Source organism: Elephas maximus, chromosome 12 (genome assembly GCF_024166365.1).
Source record: "Elephas maximus indicus isolate mEleMax1 chromosome 12, mEleMax1 primary haplotype, whole genome shotgun sequence".
Classification (NCBI taxonomy): Eukaryota; Metazoa; Chordata; class Mammalia; order Proboscidea; family Elephantidae; genus Elephas; species Elephas maximus.
The window spans coordinates 109,450,914-109,468,891 of record NC_064830.1 but is presented as its reverse complement, the minus strand read 5'-3'; the positions used below and the strand labels follow the sequence as shown (position 1 = coordinate 109,468,891).

Genomic DNA, 17,978 nt, shown 5'->3' with positions numbered 1-17,978 from the left:
TACCAAGGATCACCAAGGGACACCAGGAGCTAGAGAGGCTCACAGAAGGAATCCACAGGGCTGAGAGCCTGATCTGGGCTTCCAGCCCTCACAACTGTGAGAAAATAAATTCCTACTCTTTAAAGCCGCCCACTTGTGGTATTTAAGGTGCACTAGAAAATGCCGGGGGACCTCGGCATAGCCCATACATGGGGCGCCTTTGGTGCGTGGGGCAGGCAGGGGCTTAAGAGGGGCCGCCTGTTTGGAAGCCCCGGAAAGCCGACCCTGAGTCTGGAGACCTGTTGGTTGGGCTGCTGGATGAGGGAGCGATGCTTAGGGAACTGGCTTGGACCACGAGGTTAGGCAACGTCCTGACTCACTTTAAGGGCACGGAGTCCCAAACCTGATCTCCAATCAGGGGGGTACAGTTGCACATGCCCCCTACCCCACCCCAGAGGAGATGGAGGTGGACGGGTTCCAAGTAAGCATTGTCCTGGCTGTCTCCACTCTGGACAGTCCCTGTGCAAATACCTCCTCTCCCCCTACACCCGCAAGTATTTACATCCTGTTTATGCCAGGGCCTCCTGGGCGCCTCAATTTTCATGAATAAAATATGAGTTTCTAGGCCCAGCCAAGGAGGGAAGAAACCCCTGCCAGCTGGTAGGGACCAGAGGCAGTTTAGTGTTTCGGTTGCTGTCGCCTCCCGCGTGACATTTGGAGGAAATTTGAATTGGCCGGTCCAGGTGACTGGGGGCAATGGGGTTTTGGGTTCACTCTGCGTTTTCCAAGAGCAAACTACATGCCACGCTCATTTCCCGAGCGTCAGTCATAGGGCTGTGTTTCCTGAGAACCTCAAAGACAGGCTGATTTATCCTTCTGAATATGATAAAGCCAGAGCCTTTCATAGCCAGAGGGGATGTTTAGAGTTGACCTCGCTCAACACCCTCATTTTAAAGATGGGGGAACTGAGGCTCAGGGGCGAGGGGCTTCCCCAGGGCCTGCCAGGTGATAGTGGTAACCTGTCAGGGTCCCCTGTCTCCTGACCCCGAGTTCTTTCCATGGCATCACATTTCATGCAAGTACACATTTTTAAATACTATACATTTGTTTTAATTAATAGACTTTATTTCCTTCTAGAATAGGCAAATACAGAGACGAATTTTGTTAGTGGTTACCAAGGGCTGGGGAAGGGAGGCAGGAAATTATTGCTGGAAGTTTGTTTAGGGTGGGGAAAAGCTTGGAAACATACTGTTGATGGTTTCACATGAGTATAATTAATGTCAATGAATTGTACACTTAAAAGTGGTTAAAATGGCAATTTTTTTTTTGTTATATATATTCCACAATAAAATTTAGAAAAACTTAATAGACTTTATTTTTAGAACAGTTTTAGATTTAGGGAAAAACTGAGCAGATAGTAGAGTTCCCACATATCCACCCCCACCCCACAGTTTTCCCTATTTTTACGTTTGTCACAATTGATGAAGCAGTATTGATACATGGTTATTAACTAATACATCATTACTAGGGTTCACTCTCTGTGTTGTACAGCTCTGTGGGTTTTGACAAATGCACAATGTCAGGTATTTACTGCCGTAAAAACTCCTTGTGTCCCATCAGCTCATCCTTCCCCACCCCAACTGCCGGCAACCACTGATGTTTTCACTACCTCTATAGCTTTGCCTTGTCCAGAATGTCGTAGAGTTGGAATCACCAACAGACTGGCTTCTTTCACTTAGCATTATGCATTACATATATTTTTAAAGTACCCGTAAGAACACGTTATTGTTGCCAGTTGCCATCAAGTCGATCCTGACTCATGGTAGCCCCATGTATGCTGGGTTGACACAGGAGCTCTCGTGTGTTGGTTGACACAGGAGCTCTCGTGTGTTGGTTGAACAGTTCGCATTCTTCGTCCGAGAGGTGCCCTTTCCAAAGATGCGGAAATCACTGGGAAAACGACCCAAACCCTTCATTACAGTCGGAGAAGGAACCATATTGGTGTCTGTACTTGCTCCTTGCCAGACTTAGGATTTTTTGTTTTTCTCCTGCCTTGCCTTTTTGATGGCTCTTCTTTAAATTTTCTACAACAACCTTCCTTTGTGCTCACCTTTGCCTCTCTCTTGTTCCTGTTTTCTGTTCTGACCACTCTAGAAAATCTCGTTTGGGAGTAAACTAGGAAGAAGCTTCATGTATTTTGACACTGTTATTCCTGTGCCAGGCCCTGGGCTAGCAGCCATTTTGTGAAACATTTTATTTGATCTTTACAAGCCTGTAAACCCATCAGACCAAACACGCTGCCCGTAAGTCGATTCCGACTCATAGCGACCCTATAGAACAGAGTTGAGCTGCCCCATAGGGTTTCCACGGAGCGGCTGATGGATTCAAACAGTCGATCTTTCGGTTGGCAGCCGTAGCACTTAACTGCTACACCACCAGGGTTTCCTACAAGTCTGTAGTGTAGAAAAAAAATTTTTTTTAATTATTTCTGTTGTTGAAAATACACACATCATAACATACATTCGTAGATTCATTTTGGACATGTACGGTTCAGAGACACAGGTTACATCCTTTAAGTTGTGTGACTGCTCTCACCCTGCTTTAGAGAACTGTTCCTCCCTTATTAACATAATCTTACTGCCTCCTCAACCTCCTGTCTAATCTTTCAAGTTGCTGTTGTCGGTTTGGAAACCCTGGTGGAAGCCCTATTTGGAAACCCTAGTGGCATAGTGGTTTAAGTGCCATGGCTGCTAACCAAAAGGTCAGCAGTTCAAATCTGCCAGGCGCTCTTTGGAAACTACGGGGCAGCTTTACTCTGTCCTATAGGGTCGCTATGAGCCGGAATCGACTCGACGGCAGTGGGTTTTTTTTGGGGGTTTATTGTCAGTTTGATCCCATATAGATAGTTCTTTAAAAGAGCATAGTGCTTAAGACAGGACATTCTTTACTAGTTAAATTATACTGTTGTTTGGTTTAAAGAAGACTTTATTTTTGGTGTAATACTTTAAGATTATTTCAGGAAAATAGTTTCAGGGTTCATCCAGCCTCCACGCTTTCTCCCTTTTGAGCAGGTTCTTCTGCAGAATCTTTCATCAGAACGGTCGGTAATGGTAGCCAGGCACCAACCAGCTCTCCTGGTCTCGTGGCAGAAGAGGAGGCTGCTCGTGGAGGCAATTAGCTACGCATTTAGCGGAGACATTTTTACTTCCATTTCTGGAGATGAGGAAACTGAAGGAGGCTGGCCGAGGAGATTTGCCCAAAGCCACACAGCCAGCAGGGGAGTTGAACAGAGGTCTGCAGGTGTGAAGCAGGCCTTTAAACCTCGCCTGCTCCTTAATTTTAATTTTGATCCAAATAAAAAGTGTTTCCAATTTCCTTCATTTTCAGAGTGGCGTAAGAGTGTAGTAACCTGAAGAAATGTGGTTTTCTGGGAAGGAAAGCTCTGGTTTAGAACTGCTGACAGAAAAGAAAACAGGAAGTCATATGTTCCCAGCCTAGACGGGCCATCTGGGAATCTGTGAGAACCAGTCCTGCAGAGGCCAGGCTGTGTGTGCTTTCCGCTGGGCCCAGAGGAGACAGGAGAGGGAATCAGGACTACAAGCAGCCCTGGGCCGGATCTGTCCTCCTATGGTGGGGGCAGGCGCTTGGGGAGGGGGCACCTCCACGCTGAAGCAAGAGGCGTGGGAGGGAAGTCAGGAGCACAGGGCCCTAGTGCTAATGGCCAGGCAGTGTGGTTGGGGAGGATATCAGGGCTGGGGAAAGTTTGCTCCTACAGGAAGGACCGGGGCCCTACCCGGCTTCGCCTCGGGGTGTCCTTGGAATGTGCTGAAGTCATTCTCTCAGGGAGCACTGCCCCACGTCTCCCAGCCACAATCGGCCGGCCACTGGTGCAAATCCCTGGCAATCTCTGCTCTTGAGGGTGGTAATTACTGCCAGCTACACCATTTTTTTTTTTTTTTTTTTTATACCATACTTCCACCGTCCATTAGTGGGGGCTTGTGTGTCGCTGTGACGCTGGAAGCTATGCCACCGGTATTTCACATACCAGCAGGGTCGCCCATGTGGGCAGGTTTCAGCGGAGCTTCCAGACTGAGACAGACTAGGAAGAAAGGCCTGGCCATCTAATTCCAAAAATTATTAAAAAAAAATTATTGTTAATAGGTGCTGTCAAAAACCAGACACCTCACGGGCTTGGTTTACTAGGTTCGAGGGCTTAGGACCATAATCTCATGGGGCAACTCCGTCAACTGGCACAATATAGTTCCTTGAGACTATGTTCTACGTCCTAGTTCGGTGAGTAGCATCCGGGGTCTTAAAAGCCTGCAAGCAGCCACCTAAGATAAAACTATCGGCCTCTACTCATTTGGAGCGAAAGAGAAAGGAGGAAATCAAAGACTCAAAGAAGGTAACTAGACTACAGAACTAACAGCCTACACAGACAACGGCCTCACCTACCTTGAAACCACAAGAGTTAGATGGTGCCCAACCAGTTACCATTACCAACGGTTCTGACCAGGGACTCAATAAATGGTCCTGAATAGAATGGAAGGAAAATGAAGAACTGAACTCAAATTCCTGAAAAAAAAAAAAGCCAGACTTACTGGACTGGTAGAAAGTGGATGAACCCCCGAGATTATCAACCTGGGATACCCTTTAAACTTGGAGTGCAAGCCACTCCTACAGATCACCTTTCAGCCAAAAGACAGATTGGCCCATAAAATAAGTAAAATAAACATCACCCATGAGTCCTGTGCTCCCCTAACTGATCATCAAAATGAAAACAAATGGTAAACATTTTCCCTAGAATAAACACAAGAAGGTAAGAGGGGCCAGGGAAGGCAGGTTAAGGGAAACACAACAACCAGACCGTAAACAATGAGAATGCTGATATATTGTGAAAAATGTAACCAATGTCACTGAACAATACGTGTACCAAACCCAAACCTTCCGCCGTCAAGTTGATTCCGACTCATACATAGAGACCCTATCCCACTAAAACCCACTGCTGTTGAGTCGATTCTGACTCATAGCAACCCTGTAGGACAGAGTAGAACTGCCCGATAGAGTTTCCAAGGAGCACCTGGCAGATTTGAACTGCCGACCTCTTGGTTAGCAGCCACAGCACTTAACCAATATGCCACCAGGGTTTCCAGAGACCCTACAGGACAGAGTAAAACTGCTTCATAGGGTTTCCAAGGAGCAGCTGGTGGATTCTAACAGCCGACCTTTTTGGTTAGCAGCCAAGCTGAGCTCTTAACCACTGCGCCACCATGGCTCCCCCGAGTTTGAAAGGCACTCAGAATACACAGTGGCCGAAACAAGCGTATGAACGATTGTGAAGATGGCAGCTGCCAGCAATCACGGTGTACTCACAGCCTGCTGGGCACTGTGTGAAGAGCCCTATAAAGAAAGTCTAGCTCGTTTTGCTCCCCCAGGAGCCCTATCATGTAGTACTATCACATCCCCATTTTATAGAGAGGGAAACTGAGGCACAGAGCAGTGAAGCTTTTTGTCCCAGGTCACGCAGATAGGAAGTGGCAGGACCAGGGTTCCAAGGGAGGCTGATGGGCCCCAGGGGCGGCACCGCCCACCTACAGCCTCTGTCTTTGAGAAGACTCCGAGGCCCCCCATGTGCCCGCTTTCCCAGGAAGCACCCCAGTGTTACCCCTCCTCCTACCCAAGGCAAAAAGGGTGGAAGAGAGAGGCAGCATCCAGCATCCGTGGCCTTGGTCTGGTTGGACAGTGGGAAAGAGCGAGAAGCGGGAGGGGGCTTTCTGCGGTAACTGGATTCAGTGAGCCTGGGCTCCTTGGCCTGAAAGTACCCACAGGGCAGTACCCTCTGCCCTCCACCCTACCCCCAGCAGCGCCAGCCCCGCCCACGGAGAGGCTGAGCCAGTACCATCAAGCTGGAAGACAAACAGCCAAATCCAAATTTCAACAAACAGCTGGAATCTGGCTCCTGGGTCTGCCAGCAGGGAGCCCACCTCCCTGCAGGGGTGCTGCTGTTGGCAGGGCCCAGGGGGTGAGGGGAGACCAGGTTCACAGGGCACATTGTGCAAATGGCCTGGCAGGGCCCTGAGGGCAGGAGGCGGCTGGTCACTGCCCCCTCCCCGCCAGAAGGCCACGGCCAATTTCACAGCCCCCCAAAGCCCTCACGTGCAGCCATTCAGGCCTGAGAAGCCAACTTAAGGCGAGGGCCTCTGCTTCCAGGCCACCCTTCATCTTCAGGAGCCCTGGCATGGATTTCTCGCATGTTAAGGTCACCAGAGGACGGCCCTCTGCTGCCTATCTTGTAAACTGTGGAAGTTGGATTGAAATATTCCAGGGCCCGACAGCATTCCAAAATGCCGTGATTTTGTGACATTTATATGCTCATTATGCATTTGTTATTTAAAGCAAGCGTGTCTCACTCTCCACCACTCGTCTGTCAGCTTGTTGTGCTGCGGTGGCTTGTGTGTTGCTATGGTGCTGGATGCTAGGTCACCCGTATTTCAGACACCAGCAGAATCACCCATGGTGGACAGGCTTCAGTGGAGCTTCCAGACTAAGATAGACTAGGCCTGGTGATAGACTCCTGAAAATTAAATAAGGGAAACTTACGGATCACAACATTGTCCGATACAGTGCTGGAAGATGAGCCCCCTAGGTTTGAAGGCACTCAAGATACACAGTGGCCACAACAGCGGGCTCAGGCATCATGAAGGTGGCACAGGGCTGGGCAATGTGTCGTTCTGTTGACCATGGAGTTGCTGTGAGTCGGAGCTGACTCAACGGCCGCTAACGATTACATGTCTCAATAATAAATAATAAATTGTATGTTAAATGTATAACCAGAGCTTGTTATTTACTGTAACTCTGAAATTATTTTGCAAAGCACAGATTCATTTAGTAAAGTGAATAAACTTCATTCACTTGTTTTGCAAGTTGCAAAACTGGCCTCTGCAAGAGGCCACATGTCCAGCTTCCTGAGCCAGAGGCTGAGCTGGGCCGGAGCCGTCTCAGAGTCTGTTCCAGTTCTCCTTCCAGTCTCCCCTGAATCTTTGGGGCCCAGGCCCAGGTTCTCTCTGCCAGGCCCCTGCCTTGCTACCCCATACGCTGGCCCAGGTTCTCTCTGCGAGGCCCCTGCCTTGCTACGCCATACGTCCCTTCTCAGTCGGCTTGTCTGGTCTTCAGGTGAACCCACGAGAAGGGAATCGTTGTTTTCATTTTAGAGATGAGGGCGCGAGTCCCAGCACCACCACTGGAACCGAAGTTTTCTGACCCCACACGAGTGTCCCTCACGAGAACACCTTGTTCCGTTTGCTTCCTCAGCTGGCACGTAAAGTCACAGCTCCAGGTTGCCAGGGGCAGTGATGCTCCAGGTCTGTGCCCACGTTCACTCATTCATCCATTCGATACCCATTTATCGGCACCCTCCTGGGGCCCAGGTCACAGGGCTTTGAAGGGAGGACATAACGTGATCAGGACAGACACACCCCCGTCTGGTGATATCGCAGCGCCACCAGGGGCGAATCAGCCAGTAAGCAAGGCCAGGCACGCTCGGGCCTACGGTGAGCCAGGGTGCCTGCAGGTGAGTGAGGCACGCACGGGCTTACCTGTGTTTACTTACTAAGCCGCAGTCCAGAGTTCCACAAGGGTTTCACCACATTGGTGAGAAACGGGTGAAACCGTGCCCTGCAGATAAGTAAGCACAAGTCTGCCTGTGTGTGCCTCGCTTACTGGGTCACTTGTCCCTGCACTGCACTTTCCCGAGGGGCTAGAGCTGTTCCGGGCTCTTGGGTTGGCGAGGTTGGCTGTGAAGAAAATAAGTGCAGGGAGTGGCTGTGGGGCTGGGGCCGGGCCTTAACATCTGTCCCCCGACAGGGCTGGAGCACCCTCGGCTGTCACAAGACCAGGCGACCTTGTGTGGAAAAGAACAGCAGTGGCGTGATGGGGAAACTGAGGCAGGAGCAGCTCTGTGTCTCGCACAGGCTCCCTTGGAGTCTGTGCAGAAGCAGCATTCAGCTCTCGGGCTGGGGAGGAGAGCCAGCTCAGTGATGACATTCACAGATACTGTACCTCCTGACAAAGACAGAAAAAAAAAAAAAAGGTTCATTTTGGCCTGTCCTCCTCTCTTCCTGGAGCCCTGGTGGTTCAGTGGTTAAGAGCTTGGCTGCAAACCAAAAAGTCGGCAGTTTGAATCCACCAGGCGCTCCTTAGAAACCCAATGGGGCAGTTCTACTTTGTCTTACAGGGTCGCTATGAGTCGGAATCAACTAGATGGCAATGGGTTGGGTTTGGTTTAGCTTTTCCCTCTCTTCCTTGCTTTTTATCAGAGCTGACCCCCCTAGATTAGCATCACTGCCTCTGCCTCGCCTTGCCCCCCAACATGAAGAGTCGGGCGTGAAAAGCTTTGTAAATAAACATCCCCACCACCCTAAGCCGTCTGACACACTTCTCAGCCCCACGAGTGGCCCCAGGCACCCTGGCCGTGCCACCATCCAGGTTCTTGCGCTTTAGCCTGCATCTGTTTGTCTATGTGTCTGGGAGGTAGAGCCTGTCATTCCCATTTTGCAGGCAAGGAAACTGAGGCTTAGATATGAGTCCTCACCCAGTGTCACACAGCGGTGTCTGCTGCGTCCCAAGCTCGTGCTTCTTCCTCCTCTTCATGTTGTTGGTGTTGTTGGTGGTGGTGGTGTTAGCTGCCATCAGGTCAGCCCTGGCGAACAAGGCACAGCAGGATCGGACCGTCGTGATCCGTGGGGGCTTCACTGGCTGATTTTTGGAAGTAAATCACCAGGTCTTTCTTCCTAGTCTATCTTAGTCTGGAAGTTCTGCTGAAACCTGTTCAGTACCATAGCAACACACACGCCTCCACTGAGAGAGGGTGGTGGCCGCACTTGAGGTCTCTTTCACGGAGGGCAAGAATTCTACCACGGAACCACCGACGTCCACACTCAGTGGAGAGCCCTGGAAATGAGCCTGTCTGCGGCCCCGGGGCCAGCCTTCTCTCCTGCGGGAGGTAGGAAGCTGTGTCCGTGGAGCGGCAGATTCGAGCACAGCCCCCCTCCAGGAGCACGCGGAGAATGTGGATTTTCATAGCCAAGCAGCAAAAGCTTGGAAAAACAAGTGTGTCATTGTCCCTGGCCCTGCCAGGCGGGGCTAATTACCGCCCGGCTGCCGGAGCTGTCTTCCTATGCAGCCTTGATGTCTGCAGTGGGTCTGCCCCGACCCCAGGAGAACCCTCACTCATCTCAGCATCTGGGGGGAGATAGGAGCCCAGAATTTGGGCTCCTATCCTTGAGGACTTGCTTGTGCTCAGCCTACACCCTGCCACACGTTGAGGCCCTGGCTGAGCACCCATGTTTCTTGTCTCTGTCCGCATGGCCACTGCCCTAGTGCAGGCTGGACCCTGCCCCAGCCCCTCCTCCCTGGCCTTCCTGCCTCCATCCCACTGTCCCCACACTGTCCCCACGGGCCTAGGGAACCAGGCTTCAGGTCTAAAATGCAAGGACGGCCATGTCCCTCCCTTGCCTAGGACTCTTCAGGGCTCCCTATGGCCCTCAGATAAAAGCCCGAACCCATAGCCCAGCCACAGGAGACCCTCCCTGACATCCCCCTACCCTCAGCCCAGCTCCCTGAGCTCTTCGTGGTCTCTCCCCCGTCGCCCGTGGCCTGTGCCCTTTGCCTCCTCCGCAAAGCTTCCCTTCAGCCCCACACACAAGATCAGTCGTGGCCATAGCACCTGTCTGTATGAGAAGAGCCCTCATCACTTTAGAAGGGGTCTTATCTCTACACACAGGTATCTGTGTGTGTGTCTTAGCAAAGCAATTTTGAGCCACACAATGGGCAGAAAGGGGCTAAAGGATTTATAAGTAGTAAAAGGGGTTTTGTTGCTGGGACAACAGCAGTTTGAATATGTGTCCTAACTTTCGTATATTACACACAGGGACATACCGTTGGCTGGATGGATAGTTTATTGAACGATGAAGCTGTAGGGTGAGCTGAAGACTAAGGACGAACGATGAAGCTGCAGGGTGAGCTGAAGACTAAGGACGAACGATGAAGCTGCAGGGTGAGCTGAAGACTAAGGACGAACGATGAAGCTGGCAGGGTGAGCTGAAGACTAAGGACGAACGATGAAGCTGCAGGGTGAGCTGAAGACTAAGGACGAACGATGAAGCTGCAGGGTGAGCTGAAGACTAAGGACGAACGATGAAGCTGCAGGGTGAGCTGAAGACTAAGGACGAACGATGAAGCTGCAGGGTGAGCTGAAGACTAAGGACGAACGATGAAGCTGCAGGGTGAGCTGAAGACTAAGGACGAACGATGAAGCTGCAGGGTGAGCTGAAGACTAAGGACGAACGATGAAGCTGTAGGGTGAGCTGAAGACTAAGGACGAACGATGAAGCTGTAGGGTGAGCTGAAGACTAAGGACGAACGATGAAGCTGTAGGGTGAGCTGAAGACTAAGGACGAACGATGAAGCTGTAGGGTGAGCTGAAGACTAAGGATGAACGATGAAGCTGTAAGGATAAGCTGAAGACAAACGAGGCTGCTGCTTGTAGAGGGCTGGTAGCTTTCCTCACAGTGCCGAAAAGCACATGGGTTGGGCAAGTGACCTCTCAGTTTCTTCCCAAACATCCTGCGCACAGACACGGGGGGTGTCATGACGTCCAAGGCTCAGGGGACCCCAGTGGGCAGGGTGGAGAGAAGAGTGTGTGAGCTGCCCAGGAAAAGCCTGACTGAGCGGTGTGACTCTATCGGAAACTAAGGTGGTGATGGTGCCAGAGGGGACAGGACCAGGGGAGTCACTGCCCTGGGGCTTCAAGGCCAAGGTCACCTTCCTTATGACTCTGGCTTAGCTGCCAACCTTGACTAAGTTCTCCCCCACTAACACCAAAGTCAAAAAACAAGTCTTTTCCAGGATGCAGAATTAAAGGGCCATCCTTTATTCCAAAATGGTGTTCTTCTTACATTTTTCTGGTGCTAAAATAGCCTTTCTTTTAGGAAATGATGGTGATAGCACAGTTATTTTTTCCTGTGGTTTTTCTTGGTAAAATTGCAAAACGGTAACTTTCTCAGTCTCTGTTTTTTGTTTGTTTGTTTGTTTTGGTGGTGGTGGGGGGGGGAGTCTTATTGGTGTGACTTCTCAGAAGGACCCAAAAGACAGAGATGTCACTGTAGACCTGGGCCCAGAGAGGAAGGGCAGCTTTGAGAGCAGAAGCCAGGCAGGTCTGGGGGCCAGATCCTGGCACGGAGCAGAGCAGTGTCCCCAGGCACAGGGCTCACAGGAGTGCAGAGTGAGCAAATCAGCCCCTGCATCTGCGTGACACAGATGTGCAAACATGGGGGAGGAGGAGAGCAAGGGACAGGTAGATGAGGAGCAGCAGCTGGCAAGGGAGGCTATGAGGTTGGAAGCTGAGAGAGCGTGGAGGGCCCTGCAGCAGGCTCCTTCTAGAGACTTCCCCTGAGAAGAGCAGGCTGGCACTGGCGGCCCAGCCCAGGAACCAAGGAGGAAGTAATGCTGGGGGCAAAGGAAGGGCCAGGGGGACCACTGCCTCTTCCCAGATTTACCCCAGCAGGCCCACACTGCAGACACCAAGTCCTTAACTCTGGTGACCCATGGGAATACCATCCCGACCAATTCTTAAGCCTCTGGAGTTCTTTGGGAAAGAGGTAACCTGATTTTAACAGTTTAGCCTTTTGAAATGTGTGAAACTCAAGAACCCTGAGTGGGAGCCTCATTTTTGTGTAGACTGAGCATTGTCATGGGTGGTGCCTCCTGGATGTGTGAATTTTCTAAACTTTTGACAGGTTTGCCTTTATTTCTGTGAGATAAGCCTCCTCACTATGATTCCCAGTTACTGTGATCTCCTGACAATGTACTTACGGTGCGAATAAGCTATCCCCAGTCTTCACTCAGTCACAGTGGCCATTTTCTCTCTCCGCCACTCACTGTTTCCAGCTGTTCCTGGCTCCCTGCCTTTCTAGCTTCTGAGCAGTAAGTCACGCCTTTGCAATAGGGAATAACGCATTGCAGTGGGACTTTTCAAGAGGCTCAAGCTCCTGTAAGTTCTTCTTAGCCCATATTCAGTCTTGGGGCCCCAGCATTGCTTCCACGTGTAGCCGGTGGAAGGCACCCCTGTGAGCAGGTCTGCAGAATTCCAGGGCAGCTGTTTCTGCTTCTTAGCTGTTAGCCCTGCTTTTGTTATAATGAAGAATACATAAAACCTGTTGCTCTGGAGTCGATTCTGGGTCACAGTGACCCTACAGGACAGAGGGACCCTATAGGACAGAGTACAACTGCCCCATAGGGTTTCCAAGGAGCAGCTGGTGGATCAGACTGCCAATCTTTTAGTTAGCAGCTGAGCTCTTAACCACTGCACCTCCAGGGCTCCAAAGAATACGTAGTAGTGGTAATATTTGTGAGATTCAAATTCCCTTAGTTATATTTATTTGGCCTATAATACTGCTTTTGCAGTAATGAAGGATGCATTGTAGTGGTAAATTTCCAGAAATAAAAAAATTCCCTCAGCTTTATTTGTTTGCTTTAGCTCCCATTATTTAATGATAGAGTACAGGCCCATCAGAGGTGTTGCCTTGATAAATTTCAAGTAGGAATTATTTACAAAAATATGATTTAAAAACAACCTTTTAGGAATCCATCTATGTACACAAGATCTCTCTGTACATGTGCATCTGTCTCTGTCTGTGTGTGTATTATGTATGAGGCATTGGTGGTTCGGGGTAGAATTCCCACCTTCCATGCAGGAGTCCCAGGTTCAGTTCACCTCACGGGCAGCCACTACCCGTCTGTCGGTGGAGGCTTGCGTGCTGCTGTGATCCTGAACAGGTTTCAGCAGAGCTTCCAGACTATGACGGACTAGGAAGAAAGGCCTGGAGATCTACTTCTAAAAATCAGCCAGTGAAAGCCCTGTGGATCACAACCATCCAATCCACAACCAGTCACCGGGATGGCACAGGACAGGACTGGGCAGCATTCCGTTTCATCCTGCAGGGGGTCACCATGACGGCAATGGGTTTGGTTTTTTTTTTTTTTTGTCACTCTTTAAGCTTCCTCCTCTCCGTGGAGAGAAAGAGGCCGTGTTAGAGTTCACTCCCTTAGAAAATCCAAACTCTGCAAACGGCACTGAGGCCTTTTAGGACCTTGCTCTTTGAGAAAGTTCACGTTCCTCGAACGCTATGTACTAGGCACTGCTTGGTCTAAGACCGTCATATAGATTAATTTATTCCACCTTGGCAGTAACTCTAGGATGTAGCCATCTATTGTTAGCCTCACTTTACAGATGTGGAAACTGAGGCCCAGAGAGGACTGTGACTTGGCCACCAGCTGGTGGGTGATGGAACTGGGTTCTTATCACTGCACTGTTCCTCGAGGTCTGTCTCTTAGTCCTTGATGCCGATCCCAGGTGCATGGAAGGATTTTCCTGAACACAGGCCTCTGTACCTCGAGTCCCCTGATTTCCCATTGGGTTTACATCTCCTCCAGAAACCTGCTCTCCTCTGGGCTCGCTCTGCACCTCCGCCCCCTTGGTCTCCGGGCCTGACAGCTGGGGACCTCCTCAGGGCTGGCCCAGTGTCCAGCCTCCATCCCTATGCCATTATGTGTTTGATGAGCTGTATTGAAACAATATTCACAATTCACAGCTGGGGAAACTGAGGTCAAGAGGTTTAATCCTTTCTTGAATCATTTCTTATGGCTACTAGGGCAGCTGAGGGGCCGTGTGGCAATTCAGCAATTTCATTCATGGAATATCACTGAATGTTTGCCAGACGCTGTGCTGGGTGCTTTAGGAGATAAAAACAAGACTGTGCCCCCCAGCACTCCAGCATTGCCATACTCAAGGGAAACGAGCTGGGCTTTGAAGGCCCGGTAAGAGTTGTCACCCAGAGAAAGGGAAAGGGGCACTGCTGTAGAACTAGCACCCGCCAGGGCGCGGACGTTGGCTTACCTGTGGGGGAAAAGAAGAAAGGAAGCCACAAGAGGCCCACCCGCAGTCTGGGGGCTCATGGGTGCTGGGATACCGGTTACTCCTTGGTTCCTGGGCTGCCCCTGCCTCCCCTCGCGGGAGTGGGCCTGGACAGCTGTCTCCACTCTGATATCCCAGGAACTAGATCCTGCCCCGGTGACGACTGTGCAGAGATCACGTGTACCTACACGTTGGGGCAAATCACCCTGAGACCCTTGCCAGGGCTGCCCACCCCTCTGGCCGCAGAGAAGCTCAGCAGGCCCGCGTTCTCACCTGGCGGCCCCCCATCCCCTCCTGCTCAGCCCTAGCTCCTGGTTCCCAGAAACTCCAGGTGCCCTCCGCTGTCCCCCTGTCCCCAGCTCCCCGAGCTTCTGCCTCTCCCAGTGGTCTGGGCGTCCTTGTAGGCACAGCATGGCTGAAGGATGCCCCGTCGTCAAACACCATCTCGGCGACGACTGTCCCAGCGTCGAGGGCGACGGTGGCGCAGCCCGGACGCCCCATAAAGAACAGCGGCGGGCGGGGCCGAGGTTCGGCCGCCTTATCCGCCCGCCCACCGCCTCTCTGTGCGACGCGGCGGACGGAGAAACGTGAAGCCGCTCGCGCGCCCGACCCCCGGCCGCCAGGCCCCGCCCCCAGCCCGCCAGGCCCCGTTCCCAGAGCCCCAGGCCCCGCCCCCGGCCTACAGGCCCGCCCCCTTGGTCGCCCGACCCGGCCCCGCCCCCAGCCCGCAGGCCCCGCCCCGGCCGCCAGGCCCCGCCCCCCGCCGGCCCCTTTTGTTCCCTCCCGGAGCCGCGCCGCTCGCTCCGCGCCCGCCCGGCCCAGCCCCGCCCGGCTCAGCCCCGCTCGGCGCCCGGCGCGCAGACAGCCGCCCCTCCGGCCTCCCGCCCGCGGCCCCGGCCCGCAGACCCGCACGAGGCCGCCGCAGCGCGGGGCGCAGGGCTCCGGCGCCCGGAGGGGCTGCAGCCGGTGGCGGCGCGGCGCTGGGAGGGGCCGCAGCATCTTCGCCCCCCGCGCCCGGGCGCAGCGGCTGGGAGGAGGCCGGACGCCAGGCCTCGCGCTGCCTCGCTGGAGGCCGGAGGGGCGAAGGTAGGAGCCGCCCGGGACCGAGGGAGGGGCCCCTGGCAACAAAGGAGGGGCGAGGCGGGGGTGCGCAGCGCGGGAGGCGGCGGCGAGCTCGGGGCCGTGGGCGTGAGCGGCGCTGGCTCGGTGCGCCCCCGGGTCCCCGCCGTCCGCCGGCGAGGAGGGGGCGCTGCTGGGCGCTGGGGCCGCTCCCTGGTCTGCGGGGCCCCTGCTGGAGGCATCGCCGGCTCCGTCGGCGCCCCCACCCACGGACCGGGGTCCGGCCCCCTCCCCAGGGCGGTGCGGGCGGCTGGGCGCGCCTCAGGGCGCTCGGGGCTCGCGGGCCGGGGGTGCAGCCTGGTGGGCGCGGCTCCGCAGCCCCTCTGCAGGCCGGGGGTCGGGAGAACGAGGAGCACCGGCCCACCGGCTGGGGTCGCCTGGCCGTGCCCTTTGCAAAACTTGGTTGTAGTGCGTGGCGGGGAGGGGTGGGGCCGGGTGGGGCGCCTTGGCGCACAGGCCCCCCCAGGCTGGCGGTGATGGCTGGTGAGGCAGCAGATTTTCTGTCCTCCCACAGGGAGGGGCCCGGCCGCTGAGGATGCTTGCTGGGCCTCCAGGGCCCGCCCGTGTGGACCTTCAGGAGGGGCCTGGGCCAGCCTGGTGCCCACTGGGCAGTGCCACGCCACGCAGGCCCCAGCCACACCCTGGGAAGGACGGACAGATAGGGTCCAGGGGAGTCACACACCCAGTAGTGTGTCCCTCAATCTCTAAGACTCCTGTAAGATGCCCCCCGCAGGAGGCTGGTGGGGGTGGGGATGTCTTAGGGCTGTGGACAGAGGTGGAAGAGGGTGAGGGAGCACCTGGCGGGGGGCTGCCTCACTAATGTGCAGCGGCTGCCCCTCCTTCGTTGTAAATGTAAACAATGAGCCGTTCATTCATCCTTCCAGCTGCTGTCACCTGGCCCTGGCCCTGCAGACAGGTCCTCAGGGTGGTGGTGGAGCCCAGCCTGGCACACCAGCCAGAGGAATGAAATGGTGGGCGAGGTGGGAGCACAGAGGACGGACCCCTGAGGATGGGGTCCATAGGAAGCTTTGCAGGGCCAGGGGAACAGCATGAGCAAAGGCTTGGAGTTGGGAAGAGAAGCAGGGGCTTCTGGGTAAGTAGGTATGGGGTTTATATCAGATGTCCTGTTGAGGGAAGGATTGTCAGTTCCCCTTTGCCAGGTGGAACTGCTCACACACCCGCTGTAGGTGCGTAGTGGAGTGAGTCCAGGATGCATTGGTGTCCGCAGTGCCTGGGCTGGGAGGGATGTTGGGCAGCAGGCTCCAGGAGGAGCATGGGGATGGAGAGGCGCTCCCAAGGCAGAAGAGCACCAGGGGGCATCTGCAGCCCCCATCTGTCTGCACCCAGCAGGCTAGGAGGGTGGAGCCTGGGGTACTGCACACAGAGCCCAAAGCCCCCAAATGGGGGATCTACTCACAGGGGCCCCAGTTCCTTTCCAGCGTTTGCTGTCCCACGTGGTGGTGAAGAGTCCCAGTGCTAGGACCTGACAGCCTGGGTTCAAATCCCAGCTCTTCCACTTACTAGCTGTGTGACCTCAGACAAGCCACTACACCACTCCACTTCAATTTCCTCATCTATACAATTGGGATACTAAGAGTATTTCTGGGTAGTGCAAATGGTTTATGTGCTCAGCTGCTAACCGAAAGGTTGGAGGTTCAAGTCCACCTAGAGGTGCCTCGGAAGAAAGGCCTGATTACCTGCTTCTGAAAAATCAGCCCTTGAAAACCCTGTGGAGCACAGTTCTACTCTGACGCACGTGGGGTCATCATGAGTGGAACCGACCCAACAGCAACTGATGATAGTATCTGCCTTTAGGGTTGAGAGGGTTAAATGGATGAGTGTGTTGACTTGTATGGACTGTGCTGGCCCAGAGTGACTGCATGTAAGAGTCATTGTTACTGTGCCGAGTGGCCCTCATTCACACACCTTGGGTGACAGGAGGCTCTTTCCCTCCCCAGGCTGTTTGTCCATCTTCAGTCAGCCCTGCCCCTGGCCCAGCTGTCCTCTGCTTCACTGTGGCCTCCGCCATGGGCTGCCCCCTCTGCCCTCCCTCGGCAGCGACGGGAAGGCCACCGTTCCCACAGCCCCAGCCATCCCTGCTGCCTGTTATGGGGGCCGGCTCCATCCTGGCCTCCCTTCCTTGGCACTGCCCCCCTAAAAGTTGATCCTGCCCTCCTGATGCCATCTGCTGTGCCCTGCTTCCGTGTCCAGAGGTGGGGAGCTATGTTCTTGACGCTCCTGGTTCCCTGCCTGGTGGTTTTTGGGGAGAACTTCGACCTTTGTGCAGGTTTAAGAGAATAAAAAAAAGAACATTTATCAGGTGCTTGCTCAGGCAGGAATGGCTCAGGGCTTAAATGCATGCGTTGTGGGTATTTTGATAATTTTACAATAAGGAAATTGAGGGGCAAAGAGGTGGTTCTGTTGCCCTCACCTGTTTGTGCTGTGTGCCTGGGAGGTATGCCCCTTCTGCCAACCCACGCCACACCCCTAACCTACCAGGTTCATTTCCCTAAAGCACACTTTTGGTCATGCCCTCAGACACCCACCCGATTCGCTCGAGCACCAAGATTAAATGTGCTGCCTGGTTTGGGGCCAGCTCTGCTGACCGTGCCTGCCTTCCACCATGGCTCTCCCCACCACCCACAATGGTCATCCCCCCATTTTACAGTGAGTGGTGGGCAGGGCAGAGGAGTAGCTGATCCCAGGTCTTTGGGATAACTTTGTTGCCAGGAACAGAGCCTACTCTAATTAGGCTAAGTGAGGGGGCTTCAGGGTAGGGAGCCCGAAGACAGCCCCTCCCCTGGTTTTCCTCTCTGGATTGCGGCTGTGTTTCCTCACCTCTCCCGGTGTCTGCCCCGTTGTTTTCCTGCAGCCTGGCTGTCTCTGGGTTGTCATCCTGGCTGCCCCA

At 53.7% G+C, this 17,978-nt stretch overlaps 1 protein-coding gene across 3 annotated transcripts in view; it reads left to right on the top strand.

The window, feature by feature from the left end:
- Positions 1–14,771: 14,771 nt before the first annotated feature.
- CLIP2 (CAP-Gly domain containing linker protein 2) overlaps positions 14,772–17,978 on the top strand; it is a 73,586-nt gene continuing 70,379 nt past the window's right edge. For all 3 annotated transcript variants that reach the window (XM_049904757.1, XM_049904756.1, XM_049904758.1), the window contains exon 1: positions 14,772–15,037. The gene's annotated coding sequence lies outside the window, so the exon portion shown is untranslated. The remainder of the gene's footprint in view (positions 15,038–17,978) is intronic.